The 24886-nt window shown below is 44.9% G+C and overlaps 2 protein-coding genes across 2 annotated transcripts in view; both read left to right on the top strand.

Moving 5' to 3' along the window:
• Positions 1–24886, top strand: part of MTHFS (methenyltetrahydrofolate synthetase) — a 599465-nt gene that overhangs the window by 176430 nt on the left and 398149 nt on the right. The gene's annotated exons all lie outside the window — the stretch shown is intronic.
• Positions 8556–24886, top strand: part of CTXND1 (cortexin domain containing 1) — a 58105-nt gene continuing 41774 nt past the window's right edge. The window contains exon 1 of the mRNA XM_050800036.1: positions 8556–8780. The gene's annotated coding sequence lies outside the window, so the exon portion shown is untranslated. The remainder of the gene's footprint in view (positions 8781–24886) is intronic.

The following is a 24886-nucleotide window of genomic DNA, read 5'->3' as shown; positions in this document are numbered from 1 at the left end:
AGCTACTCAACTGGTCTTTGTCCTCAGTTTCCTCATCTGCAAAGCAGGCATAACGCACTGCCTGCTCTGCCCTGCCTATAAAGCAGTGGTTGGAAATGCAGACGATGTACGAGAAAGGGCTTTGAAAACCCTGAGGCTGGTCCAGCTGGCAGGAATCATCTCCTTTCCTTGAGTATCTTCATTTAGGATGGGGTCATTCATCAACCCTCCCAAAATGCGAAGAGGAGGGACCGGCTGTCACCAATGCCTGCTTCCCCGCTGCCTTTCTGGCCTCTTGAGAGCATGAATCAGCCTGCAGGCTGTGACCCTGAAGTTCAGGGCAAGGGGTGGGAGGAGAAGCTGACCCCACAGTGGCCATGCTGTGTCATCTGCAGAGGCAGGGAGCCCAGAGGAGAAGCATAAACAGCACCTTAGATGTAAACAACGGCCAACAGCTGGGAATTTTCCAAAGCTTTCCCTCAAAAGCTGCCTCCTTGGCCCATCTAGGGATAGATTAGGAAATGTCAAAGTGGGCAGAAAGCTCAGGGCTCCCCATGCCCTGGTCCAGTGGAGAAAAGGAGGTGAGAGAGAGAGAGAGAGAGAGAGAGAGAGAGAGAGAGAGCACAAGGGGCTGCCTCAAAGTCACCTCCAAAGGAATTCTGTCTAGTGTGCCTTTTCCAAGCCACCTCTTGAAGTAGCCTTTGAGATGTTTTCTGAGGTCTTTAGGTCTCTTTTCACTGGGTCTATGAGGCTCTCAGGCTGGGATCATGTTAGGAACTGGCCAAACAGGGCAGGAGCCCAAGACTGAGCTTTCACAGGGAGACCCTCTCCTAGGAGCCAGCACCCACCACCCAGCATGCCAAAGATGCCAAGGCAGGGGCCTGTCCATCCTCAGGAGGCTGCTGTGCCAGGCACCCCATCTGAACATCCATGCCCCCAACTGGGGTCAACTCCCCATGACACAGAATCCAGGAAAACAAAGTCCCTGCCCTCATGATTATGCAATCTGGTGGGTAGAAGCAGACCACAAATGATTCTACAAGTAAGTACATCACAGGTCAGGGGAGGGGAGAGGCTATAAATGCAGTAAACAGATAAAGCAAGGCCAGTGAGACAGAGTGAAAAGAATAGTTTGTACAAACAATCATGAAGCAGGGGAGCCCAAGAAGAATAAGAAAGCATGTAAAAAGCCAGGCATCATGAAAAGGGAAATGAACCAGGGATGCTAGGAGAATCACTCATTGGTTGTCCTGGCTGAAGAAGCATGAACAAGGGAGCCAAAGGAGGTCAGAGAAGAATAGAAGTGATCTTTTCTGGGGTTATATGTCATATTGAAAGACTGATTTTCAACCTGAGTGAAAGTAAAAACTGTTGTTTGTTTGTTTGTTTGTTTTCTGTGCAAAGCAGTGGTATTTTCTGACTTAGATTTTAAAGGGATAACGCTGGTTGCTGTTTGGAAGAATGGTGGCATTCAGAATGTATTTTATAGAGCCAATTTAATTAACTAGTAATTGTAAGTGGGAGTAAGAAAAAGAGCATCAAAACATAGATTTGAGGCAGAAAGAAATTTGCTGCCCGAACCTCCTTACATGTGGCAAAACTGGTCTGCCTAGATGTCCTCCCCTTGTGAGACTCAAGAGAGGACTCTGGTTGGCCAGAACCACGAGTCTGCCCACCACAAGCAACAAGTCCCCTTTCTGCAGGGCAGTCAGGAGCCTCGGGCCTAGAAGAAATGTCAGAGATCTGCTGGGACAACTTTCCCCACCCAGTACCAGAGGTGAAGTCCCTTGGCAGCCCTCCAGAGAGTGGCCATTCACCAAGGCTGTGCTGGGAAATGTTTAACAGCTGGTTTGGGCTAGGGATGGGGAACTCTGACCTGTAGCATTTACCAATTTCTGAGGTGTAAATATTCCCACTATAGCTGATTTCAAGCTACCAATGGCTTAAAAACCACCTGGCAAAATTTCTGATAACTTAACAACTGTGTTCTACAAGCCAGTACAAGCTGGCCATAGGGCATTAGTGGCCTTCATCCTCTTGCTACACATCTCCTCATACAGAAAGCCTACCATCCCAGCCAAGTGCTTGGGAAAATTTTTTACCAACTGGCTTCTTGTGAGTTTCACTGTTGAAATAAACCCCTGAGCCTTTGGCAGGAATTAGGCATAAATAAGTTAGAAGGACATGTCTGCTTTGTGACATGGTGGTCACAGATGCAAGTCGCCTGCTGTGTAGAAGGTGCTGATACCTATGAATGTATCAGGATCCCACAGATAAAGACTCTGGGCTTTCGATGGTATCTCTGGGTACAAGCTCATGACAAAGGCAACACTTCTGTGCAGGACAGAGCAAGTAGATTGGTCTGAAAGCTACTGTTGGTGTCATTCTAGGGCTTTTTGTCCTTACCACAAAGAAAGTAGGCTTCTACATAAGCTGGCTCGGGGGCTGAAACACCCACAGAAACCAGGTGCAAGTGAGTGAGACTTAACTAATTCTGTTGAAGTTGACCTGTGTTTTGAACTTTGGGAGTGACAAAGGCAGTGCCACAGTTAATAACTCAGACATAAATTGGAGGGATTACATTGGTTTACTCCCAGTGGACACTAAATAGGAACAGGTAGGCAGCTTTATCTCTTTTTAAAGGTTAATAATAAGGGCTGAGCTCACCTATGACATTCTTCTAGATGGCTTACATTCAAAGTTACATTTGATCTCTACAACAGTCCTGCAAACATTGCTATCCCAGTTTCATGACTGAGAAGACATTAAATACGGGTTGAGCATCCTAATCTAAAAATCTGAAATCTGGCCGGGTATGGTGGCTCATGCCTGTAACCCCAACACTTTTGGAGGCTGAAGCAGACAGATCACTTGAGATCAGGAATTCAAGACTAGCCTGGCCAACATGGCAAAACCCCATCTCTACAAAAATAAAAAAATTAGCCGGGTGTAGTGGCACATGCCTGTAGTTCCAACTACTCGGGAGGCTGAGGCAGGAGAATTGCTTGAACCTGAGAGACGGAGGTTGCAGTGAGCCGACATTGCGCCACTGCACTCCAGCCTGGGTGACAGAGTGAGACTCTGTCCCCCACAAAACCAAAACAAAACAAAACAAAAAACATTTGAAATCCAAAATCTGAAACCTTTTGAGCACCAAAATTCCACTGTTAATCTCATGTGATGGGTCTCAGTCAAAACACAGCCAAATCTTTGTTGGATGCACAAAATTGTTTTAAAATTTATATAACATTACCTTCAGCTTTTGTGTATAAGGTGTATATGAAATATAAATGAATTTCATGTTTACACTTGGGTCTCATCTCCAAGTTATCTCATTATGTATATGCAAATATTCCAAAATCCGAAACATCTGAAATCCAAAACACTTCTGGTCTCAAGCATTTTAGATGAGGGTCACTCAATCTGTACCACGACTTGGCCGTGATTACACATGTAGTGAGTTGCAGAGCCAGAACTTGAACCCAGACCTGTCTGACTCCAAGTCTAGCTTTCTTCCCAGTTGTCCCCAAGGACTGCTTAGCCTACTTGCAGTTTCACAGAGTCTGTTAACTGAATGATCACTCTGGTCAAGATTGATGCAATTGTCTCCCCAGTGTTCCTGCCCCCTTTTTCTGCACAGAGCTGTATCATAACATGGCATCCTTGTCTGTCCCATCCAGTGGTTGTGGTGATAAATGTCATATTCTATTAGGACCCCATCCCCTTCCCTTGGCCACAGTTTACAGGTGTGTGAAGCTATATTGTTGGCTGTATTGTTACTCTGACAGAGCTGTAGACTTCCCTATCCCACTGGTATTAGACTTGGTCATGTGAATTACTCTGACAGCAGCTTTAAGAGTTAGCCCAAGGTTTCCTGTGTCTTCTCTTTTCCTCTGCCATGAGACCAAAATGGTCCAGTTGTAAATTACTTCTTCCCAAGTTCAGTTCCCAACACGGAGCCAAGCCACAGCCAACCCACAATGGACATGAAGCACATGCAAGAGGTAAACTCTGTCGTCCTAAGGCACTGAGATTTAGGAACTGTTTGTTACTACAGCATAACCCAGCCTATCCTGACTGATGCCCCAGGGAATAGATATTCTCCCAAGTTGGGTTAAAGAAGCCCTGGTCTGGAAATTTTAAACCTAAGGACCAAGAAAATTAATTTCTTTGGGTGACTGAAGATGTTACATAAAACTCAGGTGACTGCCATATTTTCATGGATTGAGGAGGAGAGGACACCAGTGTAGAATTAAACAGATGAAACTGATGCCCAGACAGAAGCAGAAACAGGGAGTAGAGGGAGAAACCTTAGAGGCGATGATGACAGCAGTTCTCTAGAATAAATTGCATCTTGGTTCTTACTGTGCCTTGGTTGTCTTACTCTCTCTGGATTCTCTAAACCTTCCAGAGAATATGCCTAATTTTTTAAACCAGTGTAAGTTGTGTTAAGTAATTTCTGTATTTTGCAATTAGAACCCTAACCTATATATCTAACTTTACAGATTAAACACTAGTCATAGAGAATGGGTGGGACCTGCCTGTGTTCTCAGCACCCTTTTTGATAGCAGCAAGATTCACTTGACATAGTCCAGTGCATGATCTTCTTCAGCCAGTCAGAGGCAGCAGGAGCGGCATGGGGGACACTTGGGGTTCACCTGCTGCTGGGAACTCCCATGATCCTCCAGGCTGAGTCCTAGCCAGATATCTCAGCTGTCAGAATTTGAAGGGAGAAATAACAAGTTTGCAAAAGCCTAGACTATCAAGACACTAAAGCATGGAATCATGAAATGGGAATTTCCCCCAGGATTTTATTTTTCTGTTTTTCCAAATATTTAAAAAACATATATTCTTAATACTAAAACCTAAGTCACTTAGAAAAGTACAATGAAGAAAGCAAAAACTCTCCTGAAATCCCATCACTCAGAAAGAAAGGCTGTTAATATGCCAGTGATTATTCATCCAGATATTTCTCTCAGTCTATATGTATAGCCACATATAAATAGATTCAACGTTATGCAGATGGAATCATACATGTATGTGGTTTTGAAATTTTCTTTTTTCACTTAACAATACATCATAAATATCTTCTATGTCAGTAAGTACAGAATTATATTGTCATTTTTAACACCTACTTGGTATTCCACCCTATGGATGCATTTATTCTGGCATGCTATCATGGGATTCCATTCAGTACACAACACTGCGTAATAGCTGAGATTGTGGTCTCTGGAGCGACAACACCTTGCTTTAAATCCTAGTCCTCAATTTTCCAGCTGTAAGACCTTGAGAAAGTTGCTTTCCTCTCTGTGTGTTTTGTCTTCTGCAGAATGGAGATGCTAATAGTACCTTCTTACTCACAGTGTTTCTATTGTGTTTTATTCTGATGATTAAACAAGTTAATACACAAGAAGTGCTTAGAATAATCCCTGCATTGGCCCAGCTCTGTGGCTCATGCCAGTAATCCCAGCCCTTTGGGAGGCCGAGCCAGGAAGATCACTTGAGCTTAAGAGTTTGAGACCAGCCCGGGCAACATGGCAAAACCCTGTCTCTACCAAAAACAAACAAACAAACAAAACAGAACAAAACAAAACAAAAATTAGCCAGATGTGGTTGCGTGCACCTGTAGTCTCAGCTACTTGGAAAGTTGAGGTGGAAGGATCGCTTGAGTCCAAGAGGTCCAGACTGCAGTGAACTGAGATCACACCACTGCACTCCAGCCTGGATGACAGAGGGAGACCCTGTCTCAAAAACAAAGAATAAAAAAGAATAATGCCTGCATCACACATCACAGTAAGTCTCATTGCATAGTACTATGATTTAATTATATTTCAATAACTAATCCCCCATTGACAGATATTTGGGTTGTTTCCAATTTTCTACTATATTTCTGCAAAGCAACAAACATCTGCTATATATATTTTGTCCACTTGTCAGATGATGTCTTTAGATAAGTTCTTGAAAATGAATTTGTTTGTATATAAAGCACTCAACTTGATGTTTGTCCTCAAACTGCTTTCTAGAAATATTGTACTAAATCACATTCTCATAAACAGTGAGAGAGAATGCCCATTTTTCCAGACCCTTCAGTAGCACTGAATTTGTTCAATATTTTAAAATTTGCCAGCTAATAGGTAAAAAGTACAACTTCCTGAATTTTTTATTTGCATTTATTTCACTGCTAGAGAGGACGGTTATTTTCTCCTGTTTGGGACCTTTATATTTCTTTTTTTGTGAACTGCCTGCTCATCTCTTTTATTCTTTGTTCTATTGTGATCATATTTTTTTTTAAATGATTATAAGAGTTCTTTGTAAGATATCTACATTAAAATGTTGCTGTTATGTTAGGGCTGCCAGATTAAAATGCAGGACATCAGGTTAAATTTGACTTTCAGACAAATGATGAATGGGACATAATCATACTAAAAAATCATTCGTAGTCTATCTGAAATTCAAATTCAACCAGGTTTATATTTCTATTTGTTAAACTTAGCAACCCCATCTCTTATGGATAGCAAATATTTTTCCAGTTTGTTGTTTATTTTTTAATTCTGTTTATGGTGTCTTTTTCCATGAAGATGTTTATTTGGATCTTTTATAATCATATATATCAGTCTTTTTTCCTTTATGGTTTTATGATATATTTAGAAAGGTTTTCAGAATTCTAGGTTTATGATGAATTTTTATGTACATATTCATCTAATTATTTTTTGACTTCAGTTTTTTATGTTCAATTTATGATGGATCTGGAATTTGTTTTGGTCTGGGGAACTAGGTAGAAAATGAGCTCCCCACACTTTCACTAATGATTATCTAGTTATTCCAATATCATTTATTTAAAAATCTATCTACCTGGGCCAGGCACGGTGACTCACACCTGTAATCCCAGCACTTTGGGAGGCAGAGGTGGGTAGATCACCTGCGATCAGGAGTTCGAGACCAGACTGGCCAACATGGTGAAACCCTGTATCTAACAAAAATTTGCCAGGAGTGGTGGCGCGCGTCTGTAATCCCAACTACTTGGGAGGCTGAGGAAGGAGAATTGCTTGAACACAGGAGGCAGAGGGTTGCAGTGAGCCAAGATCATGCCATTACACTCCAGCCTGGGCAACAAGAACGAAACTCCATCATAAAATAAAATAAAATAAAATAAAATAAAATAAAATAAAAACTATCTATCTGATTAACATGAAGTGCCACCTTAAACACCACAGTTTCTCATGTACTTCTAATTCTGGGCTCTTCATCCCATTCCATTGAACAGTCATGTCCGGGCCAGTAATGTGCTGGCTTTTGCTTTGTGACAGAGGCAGTGTCGTGTGATGGGGTTGAAGCATATAGACGCATAGTTTTTACAGGCCGAACGCCTGCATCAAACCCCTGATCCCGTATTCCTACCTGTGTGACCTTGGGTGTGATACTTACACTTTTGGGCTTCCATTTCCTATCTGAAAATGGCAGCAGTATCAGTACCTGCATCATACAGTTGTTGTGATGAATAAAATGTATTAATCCATGTAGAGCACTTCCTTAAACAGTAAGCACTCAGTCAATGTATTTTATTTATTCATTTATTCATTTATGCATGCAAGCACTTCTTCATTTTAATATCCAGCAGGGCTAGCTTCCCTTATGCTCTTCTTTATCAACATTTTGTTGCCTGTTCTCTTTATTCTTCCACATGACACTAAGAATCATGTCAAGTTAAAAAGAAAATTCTACTTGGAATTTGATAGAGATGGCATTGAATTGACAGATAAAGAGGACATGATAGGATTACACTGTTTACTTCTTCTTGTCGAAGAATAAGGTGTGTGTCATAATAGATTCAAGTCTTCTGTAGTCTCCCAGTACAGAAGGTTGTTTGTTTTGCGTTTTTTTCACACTTCATGGTAAGTTTATTTTCCTAGCTACTGTGTCTTGGCTATTAGTGAGAATGGGATTTTTTATTTGCCTTTCAAACTGGTTAGTAAGTGCACAAGAACACTGTTAATTTGGTATGTTTATTTTGTAGCCTGCCAGTTCCTTGGAAAAGCTATTATTTCAACAATCTTCAGTTTGCACTTTCCAACTACACAATCACATCCTCTGCAAATAGTAATCATTTTTCTCCCGCTTCACATACATATAATATATATACATGTATACACACATATAGAGTATATATTTTTTAACAAAAGCACAACTTCAGTGTTTTTACATCTTATTTCCTTCTCTTGTCTAATTGCATTGACCAGACGTCCCAAACCGGCCCCCTGCTCTTGCCCCTAACTTTAATGGATATGTTTGGCTTGCTGTTAAACATACTGCAGGAGAATGCTTTGAGAGGGTTTTGTTGTCGTTGTTGTTTGGGGTGATTTTTTTTTTTAACTGTAAAGGGAATATCTGAAGAAAATGCATTTGAAGAGCATATTAGAATAGACCAGATTGGTTTGTGCGCCTGCAAGGAGCCCTTGAGCCCCCTCCCCTCGCTGCCAACGCTCTGCCCCGGGGGCTGAAGTTTCTCTCTGCGTTTCCGCTTGAACAGCGTCCAGCTGCCTCGCCTTTAAAATGACAGGGCAGCCGCGGCTCCGCTCAGAGCCCCCTCTCGGCTGCTGGCCCGGGCTCGCCCGCGCCGCCGGGGCTCTGACTCAGCCGAAGCCCGGCCGCTCCCGCCGAGCCGGGCCTGGGCAGCGCCCCCGGCGCTTCGCGCGCCCGCGCCCCCGGCACCGGAAAACGCCGTAGCCAGCGATCCGCGGTCGCCCTGGGCTCGGCACCGGCCCAGCCAAGACCCCGGGAGCGCACGGGACGGGCCTCGCCAGGTAAGGACCGCGGGAGCATCCCGGGACCCGCCGCCGCGGCGCCTGCGGGGCTGGAGCGCAGCATCGTCGGTGCCGCCGGGGCTTCGCGCCTGTCACCGGCCACAGGCGGAGGATCTGCTCGCTGAAGTCGGGCCGAACCCTGCGCGGCCGCGAGGGGACCCGCGTGGACACCGGGACCGATCCCCTCCAGGGCGGCACTGCGCCCGGGGCGCGCCTCGGTTGGCGGGGAGGGCCGGACCCGCGCGGCAGGTGACAGCAGCCTCGGTGGGAGCCGCACGGGCGCCGCGTCGCAGCGGCCCGAATTCCACTGCGGGGCTCGGGGCTCGGAAACCGGGAGAGTGTGGTGCTGTGCTCAGGCACCCTCGCTGTTCTGAGCCTCGCCTCCCCATTCGGGGATCTTTGGCCTCTCTGCTATTGAAGGGTTTGGGGAGTGTGAGTTGAAACTGAATCAAAGTTAGAAAGTCCTTCTCGTCAAGTTCAGTGCCTAAAATTCCGTCTCCTGTGGCTGATAGTCACATAGAACAGATTTTTTTTCTCAATGTAACTGATGAAGGTCAGCACGGATGTAACTTCTGGGAAAAGTTCTGTTGGTGGCAGCCTTTCTAAAGAAATGTCAAGTCTTCGTTGGATTTTGTTCTCATCTATGGCAAAAACCCTAATCCACGCTTTCATACATTTTTCCATATCAGTGGAGACGTGGAGAATGATCTTGGGTTCTAATGTTTTGGGGAATGTATTATGGAGCCGAATTTGATAAGAGTCTCCATGCCCGCAGGGAAAGTTCTGGAAAGAAACCTGTTAGAAAGTCCAAGCTGAGGTATCTCCTCACCAGGTGTGCAATAGGGCCACAGTGGCCTGTCAGGATGTGGCTCAGGACCCAGGAAAAAAGCTCCATCGAAGCCTGTGCTGCCTTCGTCGGGAGAAGTTCCATTCTAACCCACTCGTGCATCCGCCAGCAGGTTCTTCTCAGTCCTTCCCTGATTCTAATCAGAGGATTCGAGTTTCTGGATGAACACTGTGATACAATCTTACCCTTTTCCATAAAATATATATCCGGTGAAATAAGGGGTCTATTTCCCGGGGTCTGGAGTTGAAGTCTTCTATTCTTCCCTCACCCTCATTAAGCCACCTCTTGAAAGGAACTGTAATAATCTGATTTGTGGTCTTTGCAAACCTGCAAAGTGTGTTTAAGACCTCATAAAGCCAAACATTCAAGGCCTTAAAAGTAACTTATAGATTAGATTTTGATTAAGGCTACCTTTTCAGGGATGGCTCAGCATAAGATACATACCAGCTTTGAGGAGGCATTAGGGAGGAAAAGCAAAATCTTACCTCCTTGGGAAAACTGTTGTGAAACTAATGACCTTACATTTATCCAAAACAGAAATTGTGGGTAAGCTGTTTATTTATTCTGTGTAATCATTGCATTCATATATCCTTGTTTCAAAGGATTAATTTCCCAGTTTTCCCAGTAATACTGTTTCTGATTTTTTAACAGCATTCAGGTAATGAATGCATAGAGCATAATGTGTCTCTACCCTAAATACTTATGGAAAATTATAGCAAATTTCTGGCCATTATATGTTTAAGATGCAGATTTGAAATAAAGTTATGGTGGAAAAGGAGTTGTTTTAAAAATAATATGAACTTTAATTGGCCTAAAAAAAAAAAAAAAACTAGTTCAACTAGAAGTTCAATTGCTGCTTGCTTATAAATTGTGATTTACAGAATTGCGTGTATCTTTCCAGTTTCTTTCCTCACAGGGTTAATGAAAGAGGCAGCCATTCTGAATATACTGCCTTGCTAGTTAATCTTTGTCCAGCAAATATTTACACTACCAGAGCACACTATTATAGCACAGACTCAAAATCTGCAACCTTAAGGTAGTTTGTGTGTAGTACTGCCCAAATTCAATACTATTTTCATGACTTAAATAGAAAATGAAATGATATCAAGGAAAATGTCCTTAAAGTATCCTGTCTTGCCATAATAGAACAGTGTTTATAAAACTGACATGGTTCCAAGACTGAGGTTAATGCTTCTAATAAGTTCTGATGTAAAAGAAAACCATAATGACTCTGAATTTTGGCATTGAAGGCTCTGGAACTGGTTCGTGTCCATAAATTTTTTAGATACGTTAAGTTTGCTATTAAAAGTGACAACATTTAGAACAGTTTTGGACGGAAATATTTCTAAAGCACATTACACGCTTCCTACAATCAGCGAGTCAGCGAATGGGAATTTGTGTGTTTCCTGACAACTCAAGATCAGCCCTGTGAATGTCAGTTGCCTTGTGGACATCAGGGGAGAAGTAACACTGGCATTTGTGGGGACAGATCAGCGTTTAGTCCTGGCTCTGCCACTAGTCAGATGATCTTAAGCAAGCCACCTTTTTTTATCTTCAGTTATCTTATTTGTAAAACCCCAGAATCATCAATACCTAAAAGTCAGTTCCATTTTTTAAGCACTTAGTGTATACTAAGCATTTTATATATTCCATCATTTAATTCTCAGAATTATTATTCCCATTTTCCTGATAAGGAAACTAATGATCAGAGAAGCAACTTGAATTACCCAAGGTTAACTGAGGTAGGAAAACTGGGATTCTGAGCAGGGGTCACCTGGTTTTGAAGCCTGTGTTCTTCTCACCTATGTTGAACCTATGGTATGGGGTTGCTCAGAGAAAAATATCTTTGATATAAAGTGAGCACTCAAAAAAATGTAGCTACACTTAACTTTTGATGACCAGTTGCACTGAGTGAGGATGAAGTGAGATAATTCATGTTTTGGGCCTGCAGTGTGGCCCCTCTGGAAGTTATCACGGCTGCCTCAGTTATCCCCTGGAACTTCCATGCCTCTGAGACTCAGCTTCCCCGTTTATGACTTAGGGAAGTATTGCCTTCCTTGCTGAGTTGTTATGGGACTTGTAGTTGATGTATGTGAGAGCCTGGCACCTAATAGGTGTTTTACAAACAGTCCTTGTAAACCGTTCCCTTCCATCGTCTGTTCCTTTTGCTTTGTTATGGACCTCAGTGCTCTGTAGATTTCTTTAATCTACATGTCCTCAAACACCTACCTCTAGGGCTGGACATTCCCAGAAGGGTCCCTGCTGTGCCCCAGTGACTGTGATGCTTCAAGTCCCCCCAAGGTGGAGGCCCCTGGGAAAACACATTCAGAGGGAAACGTAGGAAAACAGTATCATGGATGGGAAGGATTAGGTTGGGATCCCTAACCCCAGAATCCCCAGCCCATCACTCATCCCTAGAGCCACAGGCTTCTAAGAGGCCCCTGCAGCACAGAGGCTTCTACACATATGAGCATCCACTGGTGTTTCTGTGGCTGTGGCCTCAGGCCCCTTTGCTGGTGCCCTCCCCGCTTACCAGCCCAGTTCTGCTTTTAGCCCTCACTCAAGATCTAGTCTGAAAGCAGAACAAGTGCCTCCCTGATCCTCTCCTCAGGGCCACATCATCACCCTGGCCCTCAAGTTGTTACTACTCATGTGGCAAGGACAGGCCCAGACAGGGGAATAAAAAGAAAGGGACCTTTCTCATTTAAACCAGAGGCGTCAGATTTTCCCGTTGACAGAAAATGTGACCCTGGGGTCTCAGTAAATGACTTCAAGGCAGCACAGATTTCATATTCGGTACAGAGTTTATGCTCTGTCTTTATGGGAATTTTGTATCCTTCCTCTAAAAGATCTGACTCCTAGTGCCCTTGTCCCATTAGAATCCCGCAGACTCCAAAATGGCGTTCTATCCCTGTCCGTAGGATGGCGTGATAGAAAAGAGCTGAGTTCCCCCGAGACTGGAGCAGGGTCAAAAAGACAGAGAATCGAGGCTGGGCACAGTGGCTCAGCACTTTTGGAGGCCAAAGCAGGAGAATCGCTTTAAGCCAGGAATTTGAGACCAGCCTGGGCAACAGAGTGAGACCTTATCTCCACAAAAAATTTTTTAAAAATTAGCCAGCCGTGGTGGTATGCCTGTAGTCCCAGCTACTTGGGAAGCTGAGACAGGAGGATCACTTGAGCCCAGGAGTTCAAGGCTGCAGCGAACTGTGATTGCACTACTACACTCCAGCCTGGGCAACATAGTGAGACCCTGTTTCTACCAAATTAAAAAAAAAATCAAAAAAGGAAAGAAAGACAGGGAATTGTGCTGCCACTCCTGCAACCTGGGCTGGTGGCAGACATGGGTAATTGAAATACAATGTTCTTTCCATAGACATGAATCTCCATGCCCAGGTGGTTACCATGAGTTGACCAGAGGTGGCAGGCATACTGACACCTGTTATTTAGAGGCTGATATTAATAGCTGACAAGTGGCCTGACACTGCATGGCCTTTATCATCACATCCGGTTCCCACCGGCTACCCTGACTTCTTGGCTCAGACGGAGCTCCCTGTGTTCTAGAAAACTGCAAATAAATGGCATACATTTGTCACACCTCCCTCTCTTGCCTAGAGCAGACATTGCTAATCAATCATGATATTCTTTCCCCTGGAGCCAGAACGAGGCCTCAGAATCCTTTTCTACAACTGCCTGGAGTTGGCTTAGGAAATGGTATCTAGTTAGGTACTGCAGACAATGGGGAGACATTGAGGAGTTTTAAGCCAAGAGAGTAATGTGGTGGCAAAACTCCTGAAAGTGTTTCCCTAATGTGCCTTTCTTTCTCTCCTTACCCTTTCCACTGCCTCTCCTATAAGCCATAGGAACATCTATAGAAATGACCCCTGTGCAGGCAAACCTGCCCCAAGATTCCCCACATCAGATGCAGGCTCTCTTGATGCTAGGCCTGAGAGAACACGTCTGTGCCCAGGTTGGGCTGCCTGCATCGAATCAGGTATGACTTGCAAGACCAGGACATCAAAGACAATTAGACTTTAGAGTTGGTTCATTTGTGTGTGAGAGGGCATAGTCTAGGCTGGCACCGCAATGAGGTTCCATGCATGGGAATAGCCATAAGCCTCAGGTCCCTGGAGGGCATGGGAGGGCATCCTCTCCATCAAGAGTAGGCTGTTCAGCTCCCAAGATGACCCTCCTCTTGGAAGATAAGTCTGGTGCCCTCTACAATAGCTGATGTTTCAGAGGGTTGCACTTTTTCACTAGGTCAATTGACTTGACATATTGCCATTCTAGATTCAGCTCCCAAGAAGTGACCTGGGTTCCATCCGCATCAACAGTACGGCAGAATTGTGTGGTGATAGTCAAAGCATGCTCCCTTTCCCTGGGCCCCAGTTAAAATGTTAATATATTCATTCTCAGTGTCTGCAGAAGAATAGAGAAAAGTTGCTACCTTTAGGAAACAACTGGGAAATCCTGCCTCTCCCTGGTGACCACATTTCCATGTGAACAAGGAAATTATTGTTAATCAATATGCATGCCCAGTGAAATCTAACTCTCCTAAAATGTGTCTTCTTGTTCAGCAGTTTTTCTGGTTTCTGAGGATACTCCTCAGAAACATAATGGGTTTCTATGTTAGTGTGGGGAGGGTGGATTTGAGTGTTCCAAGGGTAAGATCTCGACCTACGACTGAATTCCTCCCCTACCACTCCCACTCCCCACCTTCCCCAGGAGCACCCAACCCCTGCAATTCAGAAGAGGCGTTCTTCATCTGTGATTCCAAGGAGGGGACTTCTGTCTCCACTGGAGACCAGCAATAAAGCCTTTTACTTTAACTCTTTGACTATTTGCACAAGACAAAAGGCACCCCTCTTAGAGGCACCTCAGAAGCATAGGTGATGGGGATGAGGGACAATTTAAGGAAGCTCCTACACGTGGAATGTTGCTAAGGTGGTGGAAGAATGGGGGAGAGATCTAGTCATCAATACCTTAGCAGTTGGACTCACAAATTGTGGAACCCTGGAGATATTCTCCTAGGGGAGCATGGGGACCTCCTGGTGTCAGATTCACCTGACCTGGCTTCACATCTTAACTCCACCACCTCCAGTTGCGAGACCACAGACATATCACCCCACTGCTTTGAGCCTCGATTTTCTCATGGGTAAAATGGAAAGAGGAATAATGACCTCCTAAGTTTTAAGACAGGCTGACAGAGGAGACTATGTGAAATTAACCAGCACCATGCTTGTCACACAGCAGGCCTGGGAAAATGTATGTGACATCTGAATCCGACTGTGAGGACAAACCTTTCCGTGTAAGTGGGCAGCAGAGAAACACCCAAAGAATCAACTGTAAGGCTCATTGTAAAATGCAGATTCAGGGACCCAACCTCAGATCCCTGAACCGGAACTTCCTGGCACAGAGCTGGTAACAGATATTTTTAAACAAACTCTGTGAGAGATTATTAGGCATGATAAACACTAGAGTCTAAAATCTGAGAATCACAGACCCAGCTTGGGCAAATAAGCACACTTTGCATACTTGCTTGACTCAAACTCCAAATCCCCCAAAGTCCACAGCTCATTCTGCCCAGGCAGAAAAGTGAATGCCCTCTTTCTCCTTCTAAACACAGAGAGACACACATTAACTCCCACAACGGGTTTCACACAAGGGCACTTCATAATTGCCTGCTTCTACCAATGGCATGACACGGTCAGCTGTCAGCACTGCCGGTAGCCAAAGCTTCCCTGTCCAGGCTCATGTGGCTCCGATCTTCATCATACCAGCCCTGGAAAATCACAAGAGGATAAACAACAAAGCCCAGATCTGATGCCAGGGTGCCTTTTAACCATGACTCTTCCACAACAAAAGTCTATAATTACACCAATTTCAATCTATACACTAGGAAGTTTCTCTCTATTCTTATTTGATCTCATAGTATTTTTTCCACCTTTATGCAAATTGAACTTCGGAATTTCAGAAAATTTGCTTCTTTGGAGGACAAAGGCTTTAGTAGCTTAACAGTTGAGTCATTTGAATGTAGAGCAAGAAATGTTTACCATTTATTTTTAAGTGTACTTTTTGGGGGAAAAAATGTTTTTCTCATTATACAAGTTATAGATGTGCTAGGTGGAAGTTTTGGAATACTGAAAATTATAAAAGAAGAAAATAAAAACTACCTATGATCTCCGACACATAACTACCATGTTAGCATTTCCTCCAGTTTTGTCTCCCTGGTGTTTTTCTGGTGGTGTTATTTTTCATTACAAAAGTGGAATCTGTGAGAATGACACCTAATAAATTGTGTTCGTGAGGCTTGCGGGGTTGGGGGTTGTCCATCAGTAGCAAGGGGGCTGGCCAGTAAAGATCCTGGAGAGCATGGAGTTAGATGAGGCTTTGAACGATGGACAGATTTGGGCAGCAGAGGTAGGCAGGTGGCGTTTCACAGGGAGAGGGTGGTGGCAGAAAGGGGTGGGAAGGGTGAGAGCCTCACAGTGGTTTTAGAATACATCCATAAATTCCTTGACAATCCATCAACGAAGAGGTGGAGTCTATGCCCCCATCCTTGAACCTGGCTGGGCCTCTGTGGCTGCCTCAATGTATAAAATGAGGTGGAAGTGATGTTGTATGATTTCAGGGCTGGGATAGAAAAGGCCACATGGCTTCTGCCAGGCTTTCTTGGGACACATGTTCTGGGAGCCTTGCGCCGCCATATCAGGAGCCAGCTGTCCCAACCAGGATCTGAAAGTAACTGCATGACAGAGCTCCATGCAAGAGCTGCCCAGCTGAACCCAGTCACCCTCCAGATTTCTAAGCAAAATAAATGATTGTTAGTGATTTATGAATAAAGAACAGAATTCTCTCTTTGAGAACAATGTTTACATCAGTCTCGATGTAAATGCAAGCCTGCTACTGGCAATGTGCCCGGTGAAGCTGGTTGGGGCAGAACCTAGAGGTCTTGATGCCTGCGGCACTGAGAGGTATCAGAGGCCCCAAACTGTTCAGCTATGAGCTGTTGCCCATAGAGGGATTGCATGATCATGATAGCCGCTGGTGTTAGTCTTACCATCCCTCTGTGTAGGTACTGTCCTCAGTGCATTCCACGAAGTCATGCCTCTGATCCTCACACCAACTCTGTGAGGCTGGTACCCTAATCCTCATCCCTATTTTACCCATGAGAAGTCTGAGGCACAAAGAGGTGAATGAATTCACCCAAGTCATGTTACTAATAAATGGGATTTGGGCTGGGATTCAAAACCCAAAGACTAGCTCCAGGCCCGACTCTCAACCCTTAACACTCGGTTCCAGCTCAGTGGAGGCTGTTGGAATGCAGATGAGATGATGAGATTGTGTACCTGATAGTGCTTTATACGGTTTAAGGTGCCTGATGGTGTTAGGAGGCTGAACTTGCCCTTCCCTGTGGGAAAGATCTAGCCCACAGGGTCATAGACCACAGCAGCAGCATCCACAGGAAACTTATTAGAAACACAATTCCTAGTCATTTGTGTCTCCTTTGCCTCAACCACAGAGGGCAGTGTCTGGGACTGATTCACTCTTTCTTGCAGCCAGAACTATCCAAAGCCACCCAAGTCCTTGCTGATGGGTTCACCTTGCACCCCTCCAGTGTGAGGCCTTCTGCACAGACTCAAAGGAGATTCTGCCTGATCTTCAATCAGAGTACTCCTTTACTTTTTCCAAACTAGAGATCTCATCACATGCTGCACATCCCCCTGGAAGAATGGGGTCCAGCCAGTGACACACCTGAGGAACAGGTGGTTTCCAGCCCAGCCTCCCATGGCCAGCCCTGTGTTGGGCTGTGCCTCCTCATGATTCAATTTTTCAAGAATAATGTAGGCCGGGTGAGGTGGCTCATGCCTGTAATCCTAGCACTTTGGGAGGCCGAGGCGGGCAGATCACGAGGTCAGGAGATCGAGACCATCTTGGCTAACACGGTGAAACCTCATCTCCACTAAAAATACAAAAAATTAGCCGGGTGTGGTGGCAGGCGCCTGTAGTCCCAACTACTCAAGAGGCTGAGGCAGGAGAATGGTGTGAACCCAGGAGGTGGAGCTTGCAGTGAGCCAAGATCGCACCACTGCACTCCAGCCTGGGCAACAGAGCAAGACTCCGTCTCAAAAAATAAAAAAAAAAAAGAATAATGTAAGGATCATTACAGCTTCAGCTGACTTTGATACATCCTTTGACAGCATATCCCTCACTGTCCTGAATATGGGCTTAGAACATAAATTTTCAGACCTCATCTGTTCATTTAAATCTCACTTGCTAGGCTCAGAGGAAAGAAGGCATTAGCAGAGTATGAGTAGGATTACTTACATTCAGCAGCACACAAGCAGACAGTTTCAAGGACTCTAAAGAGAGAAAGGTAATTAATAACAATGGCTGTATTGATCTTCCCATTTCCCACCTACTTGGTGAGCAGGACTGGAAAAGTCAATCTTCCCTCCACGAATGCAGAGATGCAGGAGATGGAGGAGATGGGCAGGATGATTGAGCCCTGGGCTCTGCAGTGAACTTCAGCAGAGCCTGACTGCTCGTTGCCTTCCAGACGGCCCAGAGCATCAGACTCCTCCAACATCCACTGCTCTCCTCCCAGGAGCCATTAACACAGCTCTTTCCACTTATTCAAAATGCTCTTCCATGTTGACTACACCATCTAAGCTGGTAGCCCCAAAAGAAAGGGTGTCATTGCTCTATTATTATTAGAAGGGCACAGAGACTCAACGACTGAAGGGACTTATCTCACTGGTGACTGGTGGACTAAGTCCAATGTGAGATAGCCACATCTGCACACTCTGTCTGCCTCATCTCTCTGGCTCTCAGCTGGGAAGCATCATTTACCCTGGGGTGCAAGGAGAAAGATGCCTTTGCGTCTGAATTTTGCAGGAAGAAAGGAGAGAAGATGATGATGGTAAATAGTCTGGATTCTCTTAGTGTGTTAGTACCTGCCTAGCCCTCGGAAATAACTCTGACCGCTTGTCCAAGGCATCTGCTATAGCTACTGGGGCACCACCCTCTGAAGACTCTGCCATTGCAGAGTCTACCTGCCCCCACCTCTCACCACTCACCCCAAGAGTGGCCATCATGCCTTCCCTTTTAGGGCTCTTGGGGCCTGACCCAGAGAATATGCTAAGGTGACAATTGGCAAAGGGAGTTCCCTGTGCAGGGAAGTGTCTTAATGCCCATTAGAGTAGCCACTGCCTAATGTCCAGCTTACACCATACCCCAGGCTTGGTAGGTATAACTTGGGAATGTAACTTTGTGTTCACCAGCCTGGGATGGCTTAACACAGCCCTCAACAACTAGGCCCTGCAGGAGACCCTGAGACTCCCAAAGCTGGGCCCGGCTGGCAGCACTGACTGGCATCTGTTCTGGGGGAGGGTCAAGGGAAACGGGCAGATGCACTTGGCATGGCTTCCTTCCTGAGTGAAGAGGAGGTAGTTCAAAGGAATCAGAGAGTTGGCAGACGGAAGCTGCAGCTCATGTGGTCACAGATCAAGTCTTTCACAAGTCCAAGGCTCCTGACCTCCCTGTGCAACAAAGATTGGAAGTTCTAACTCACAGCCTACTTCTTTAAAGCCACACATGCATGAGATGATGAAATCAGATGCCTACAGAGGCTGGGCAGATGACATAAATGACCAACGCTGGCTGGGTCTGAGCCATAGGGAGTGGTGGGGACTGTGAAAAGCCAGCTCCATGAGTAGTGTGAAGGGGACTCTGGCAGCTCAGCTCTACCTGCACATTGTGGGACAGAAAGGCAACCCCAGTGTAGCCAGAAAATTTTCCAATAGCAGAAATCCTGAATTTTATGTGAAATGCGCCAAGGGCCATCTCTTTCAAGGTAAAACAAAATTAAACGTAAAGCCAGTCTGCAGCCAAACATAGCATAGCTTTGCCCCGCTCTACCAGAGGGCCCTGTGTTGTGACCTAGGGTTTACACGCTCCTCCCTCGGCATTGACTAGTGAGGCATTGTTTATGCAAATTTGCAAACTCCAGGGGAGGTGGAACTTGTTTCAAACACAGTCCCCTGTGATACCCCAATCTAGAAAACAGACAATTCGGAGCAGTTCTGGTTGAGGAGGAGCCAGATGGGGCCATATCTCTGCCTCCCCTTCCTGCCCAGCGTGCCTAAACCCTGAGATCTCAATGGTAAGGCTTCCACATTGTTTAACTTCTTGCCCGGGCTCACAGGAGCCCCCTTGTGGCCCAGGAGAGTTTCTGCCCATTTCAAAGACATCTAAGTTGCCATCAAGTCCTGAAAGCACAGAGAGGACACCTGCGGTGCAGGAACTTATTTTCGGACCTCCCCTCTCCTTCCTGCCTTTCAGCATAGGGGATAGTCACTCGTGCAGCCTCTCTGTCTCTCTTAGGGTGTCCCCAAGTCTTCTCAACCTACATAACAGAATAAAGGCACTCAGTTTCTCATCCATAAAACAGGAATGTCCTGTCCAGACTAGGTAGCCTCTCTGAGCCTCGGTTTCCTTGTCTATAAAACAGGAATGCTCATTGCTCTGCCTACCTCACAAGGGTGTTATTGGAATGAAAAAGTGGGATATGGACGTGAAAGTGTTTTGGAAGGTGAAGCCAGGCAGGGGAAAGGGCTTATCGTTTTGCATATGTGGGTTTTTCTATGGGTGGGATGGGAAGAATTGGACTTTGGTGTTTCTGCTTCTCTTTCTTCAATCTGCACTAGGCAGGTTTCCAGGAAATGGTGCTGTGGGTGGAAGGGAGGGTAGGCCAACAAGCAGCTGTTTCCCCCAAGGGCCAGTGCACCTGAACTCCGTGGGCACCTGGGGTCACTCCAGTCATGAAGCCCTATTCCATCATCCCAGCTCTGTGGGGGAGGGTGGGACACAGAGCTGTGCTTGCTGTCCTCACTGTGCATGGTCACTGAGTACCCACCTTGCCCTGCAGAGCAGAGAAGCAAAGGAGAATGGGGGGCCCCTGCCCTCATGGCAGCTGAAGCCCTTACATGTCTGAGCATGTAAAACCAAGAGGCATCAGAAACCCAAAAGGGGGTCCTCAGTTCAGGTCAGAGCAGGTGATTCTTGAAGGTGGTCCTGAAAGATTTCCTAGGGGCCTCTACGTAGAAAGGTCTGTTGAACAAAGAAATGAAAAGGGAAAAAGTTCCTATTTCGTTTGAGAAGCCCAGTGTTTGGAGAATAATATATGAGAAAAGAAGGAACAGGAGGCAGGAAAGGAAGAGAATCCTTCTCAGACAATGGTGCTACGGGGCCCCTTTTTCCCTTAGCTCCTGAATCCTGACCCTGGAGAGTGGTCTAGGGAGTCACACACGGGGCTTTTCTGTTTTCTGCCCACAGATGCACGCACAGCTCTCACCTCCATCTCTTAACTCTTGTTGGCTGGTAATTGCCCCCATCTCTTTGTTTATAACACAGGGATAACAGACTTCCCTCACAAGGGATGGTGAGGGTGCAAGGAGCATCAACACAATGTGTATCACATGCCAGTTTAAGGATTCCATGAGCAGCAGCATTTCCGCACTTTCTCTGCACTAGAGCTTATCTCTGTAGAACTTCTCTCCCTTGTGGGTCCCCCTCACAGCCTGGCACAGAGCAGGATGAAAAGGCAAAGGAAGCCAGCTTTGTCCTGGGGATTCTCTAGGTACCAGGATATCTGGGTGCTCTGACTGAGATTCATATGGCTGTCTGGTTATTAGGAAATAACATCCCTCATGAACAGCTACTGAAGTCTTTATTCACTGGATTTATCTTCCCTTGAATGTGACATTTGCCACTGATTTTTATATCTTGTACAAAGTGTCTCCAATAAGCAGATGCATTTTCAAGAGCTCTTATCAATGAATCAGTTAAACAAATTAGCTTCCAAATTCCAAATTAGCTTCCCCTTAACAGATGTCTGGAAAGTTCTCAGGACTTCCAGAAGAGTCTTCAGGAGAGACTTTCCAGTCTACACAGTGATTAGGAACTGATTCCATTGCTAAGAGCTTTTTATTTGGTCGGTGGTGGGGGTTGTTGGCAGGCACACAACAGTAAGTCAAGCATGCAATTCAATTTAACAAATAGTGCAGGCTTGTGTACCTGCTAGGGGACCTAGGCCATGTTCCAATCTGGGATACCTGACAGAACAGGAAAACAGAGTAGTAGAAAGAGGGAGACCTTGGTCCTACTTGGAGATGAGGAACAGGGCAAATTCAGGTTTTATGGGCAGGGAGCCCCCCTTAATAAAGTAATACAGTCCAGGCGCGGTGGCTCCTGCCTGTAATCCCAGCACTTTGGGAGGCCGAGGCAGGCAGATCACCTGAGGTCAGGAGTTTGAGACCAGCCTGACCAATGTGGTGAAACCCCGTCTCTACTGAAAATACAAAATTAGCTAGGCCTGTTGGTGCGTGCCTGTAATCCCAGCTACTCAGGAGGCTGAGGCAGGAGAATTGTTTGAACCTGGGAGGCAAAGGTTGCGATGAGCCGAGATCGTGCCATTGCATTCCAGCCTGGGCAACAAGAGCAAAACTCTATCTCAAAAATAAATAAGTAAATAAAGTAATATAAAATTATGAAAACAAAAGTAAGCACAAAAGTGAATATTTGGGATGAGAAAATAACAGCAAATTATCAATAATAAAAAAGATTTAATTTTTTTAACTGCCAAACAAGATAAAAATACAATAGACATCACAAGGAGACAGGGAGGCTTGGGTGGAGCCAGAGCATGGTGTTCCTTGAATGCTTGCCCAAAGGAACTGGACTCTGTGGATGATGGGGAGCTGTAGCAAGTTGGTGATTATATTAGCCTGGGTTCTCTTAGAGGGACAGAACTAATAGGAAATATATATATATATATGAATGAGTTTTTTAAGTATTAACTTACACAATCATAAGGTCCCCCAATAGGTTAACTGCAAGCTGAGGAGCAAGGAGAGCCAGTGTAAGTCCCAAAACTGAAGAACTTGGAATCCAATGTTAGAGGGCAGGAGGCACCCAACATGGGAGAAAGATGTAGGCTGGGAAGCTACACCCATCTCTCCTTTTCACATTTTTCTGCCTGCTTTATAATCACTGGCAGCTCATTAGATTGTGCCCACCAGATTAAGGGTGGGTCTGCCTTTTCCAGCCCACTGACTCAAATGTTAATCTCTTTTGGCAACACCCTCACAGACACACCCAGGATCAATACTTTGTATCCTTCAATCCAATCAAGTTGACACTCAGTATTAACCATCACAGTGATTAATGCAGCAATTTGGGGTGGGTGGTCGCCAGAGGGCGTAGAGTGGAGAGGTGGGGAGCAAGAGACCATACAAGGGACCCAGGCACAGAGGACTGTGGGGCTCAGGGAGGACCTGGAAAGCCAGAGCTGGTGGGAAGGGCTTCAGATGGCAGAGCCTTCAGGACTGGCATGGGCATAGGTGTTAGCAAAAATCAAGAGGTCAAGGAGAGCTCTGACACTCCACTGCTCTGTCGCTGACTCTGCTCGGGATGCCACCAAGTGTGACTTGAAAGAAAACGGAAGATTCAGTTCAATTCAGTCATGTGGTGCTTAACAATGGGGATCCATTCTGAGAAATGCATTCTCAGGGGATGTCGTCGTTATGTGAACATCATAGACCTGGATGGTAGAGCCTACTACACACCTAGGCTATACGGTATAGCCCATTGCTCCTAGACTACAGGCCTGTGCACTATGTTACTGTACTGAATACTGTAGGCAATGGTAGAACTTGTTCACTGGGTTTAACACGGTTGGGCAAAGTCTGCCTGCTGCTTGTTATTGTACAGCCCATGAAATAAGAATGGTTTCTACATGTTTAAATGGTTGATAACAATAAAAGATCAAAGTCATGACACATAAGAATCATGACACAATTGTAACACAATGTTAAGTATTTATATATCTGAGCATATCTAAACATAGAAAAGGTACAGTAAAAATATGGCATAAAAGAAAAGAAGTGGTACAGCTGTGCAGGATACTTACCATAAATGGAACTTGCTGGACTGGAAGTTGCTCTGGGTGACTCACTGAGTGAGTGGTGAGTGAATTTGGCCTAGGACATTACTGTGCACTAGTACAGGCTTTATAAACACTGCACACTTAGGCTACACTAAGTTTATTTTAAAATTTTTGTTTCTTCCACAATAAATTAACAGCTTACTGTAGTGTTTTGTTTTATAAACTTAAATTGTTTTAAATTTTTCTTTTTTTTTTTTTTTTTTTTTTTTTGAGATGGCGTCTCACTCTGTCTCCCAGGCTTGAATGCAGTGGCGCAATCTCAGCTCACTGTAACATCCACCTCCCGGGTTCAAGCGATTCTCCTGCCTCAGTCTCCTGAGTAGCTGGGACTACAGGTGCGTGCCACCACACCCAGCTAATTTTTGTATTTTTAGTAGAGATGGGATTTTGCCATGTTGGCCAGGCTGGTCTCGAACTCCTGACCTCAGGTGATCTGCCTGCCTCAGCCTCCCAAAGTGCTGGGACTACAGGCATGAGCCACTGCGCCCAGCCTGTTTTAACTTTTTTACTGTTTTGTAATAATATTAACTTGAAACACAAACATATTATACAAAATATTGTACAAAAATATTTTCTTTCTTATAGTCTTATTCTCTAAGGTGTTTTCTACTTAAAATTTTGTACTTTTGCTTCATAACCATTTATTTTTTGTTAAAAACTAAGACACAAACACTCACATGAGCCTGGGCCTACAGGGTCAGCAGCATCAACATATCTGTCTTTCATTTATCCTGTCCCACTGGAAGGTCTTCAGGAGCAGTAACACACATGGAGATGTCATCTCCTAAGATAACAATGCCTGCTTCTGGAATACTTCCAGAAGGACCTGCCTGAGGCTGTTGTATAATTAACTATTTTCTTAACAAGCAGAAGGAGTATCCTCTTAAATAACAATAAATAGTATACCAAATACATAAACCAGTAACATTTTTGTATATGTACTAGACACAATTTTAAGTGTGATGCTTTTATATAACTGACAGTGCTGTGGGTTTGTTGACACCAACAGTGCCACAAACACGTGAGTAATGCATTGCACTATCATGTTAACAGGGCCACCATGCCACTAAGTGATAGAAATTTTTCAGCTCCATTATAATCTTTGGGTTTTTTTTGTTTTTTTTTTTTTTTTTTTTTGAGACAGAATCCAGCTGTATCACCCAGACTGGAGTGCAGTGGCACGATATCGGCTCACTGCAAACTCTGCCTCCTGAGTTCAAGTAATTTTCCTGTCTCAGCCTCCTGAGTAGCTGG

The sequence above is a fragment of the Macaca thibetana genome, chromosome 7 (assembly GCF_024542745.1).
Source record: "Macaca thibetana thibetana isolate TM-01 chromosome 7, ASM2454274v1, whole genome shotgun sequence".
NCBI lineage: Eukaryota > Metazoa > Chordata > Mammalia > Primates > Cercopithecidae > Macaca > Macaca thibetana.
The sequence above is the reverse complement of the archived record's forward strand: the minus strand, read 5'-3'. Positions and strand labels throughout refer to the sequence as shown.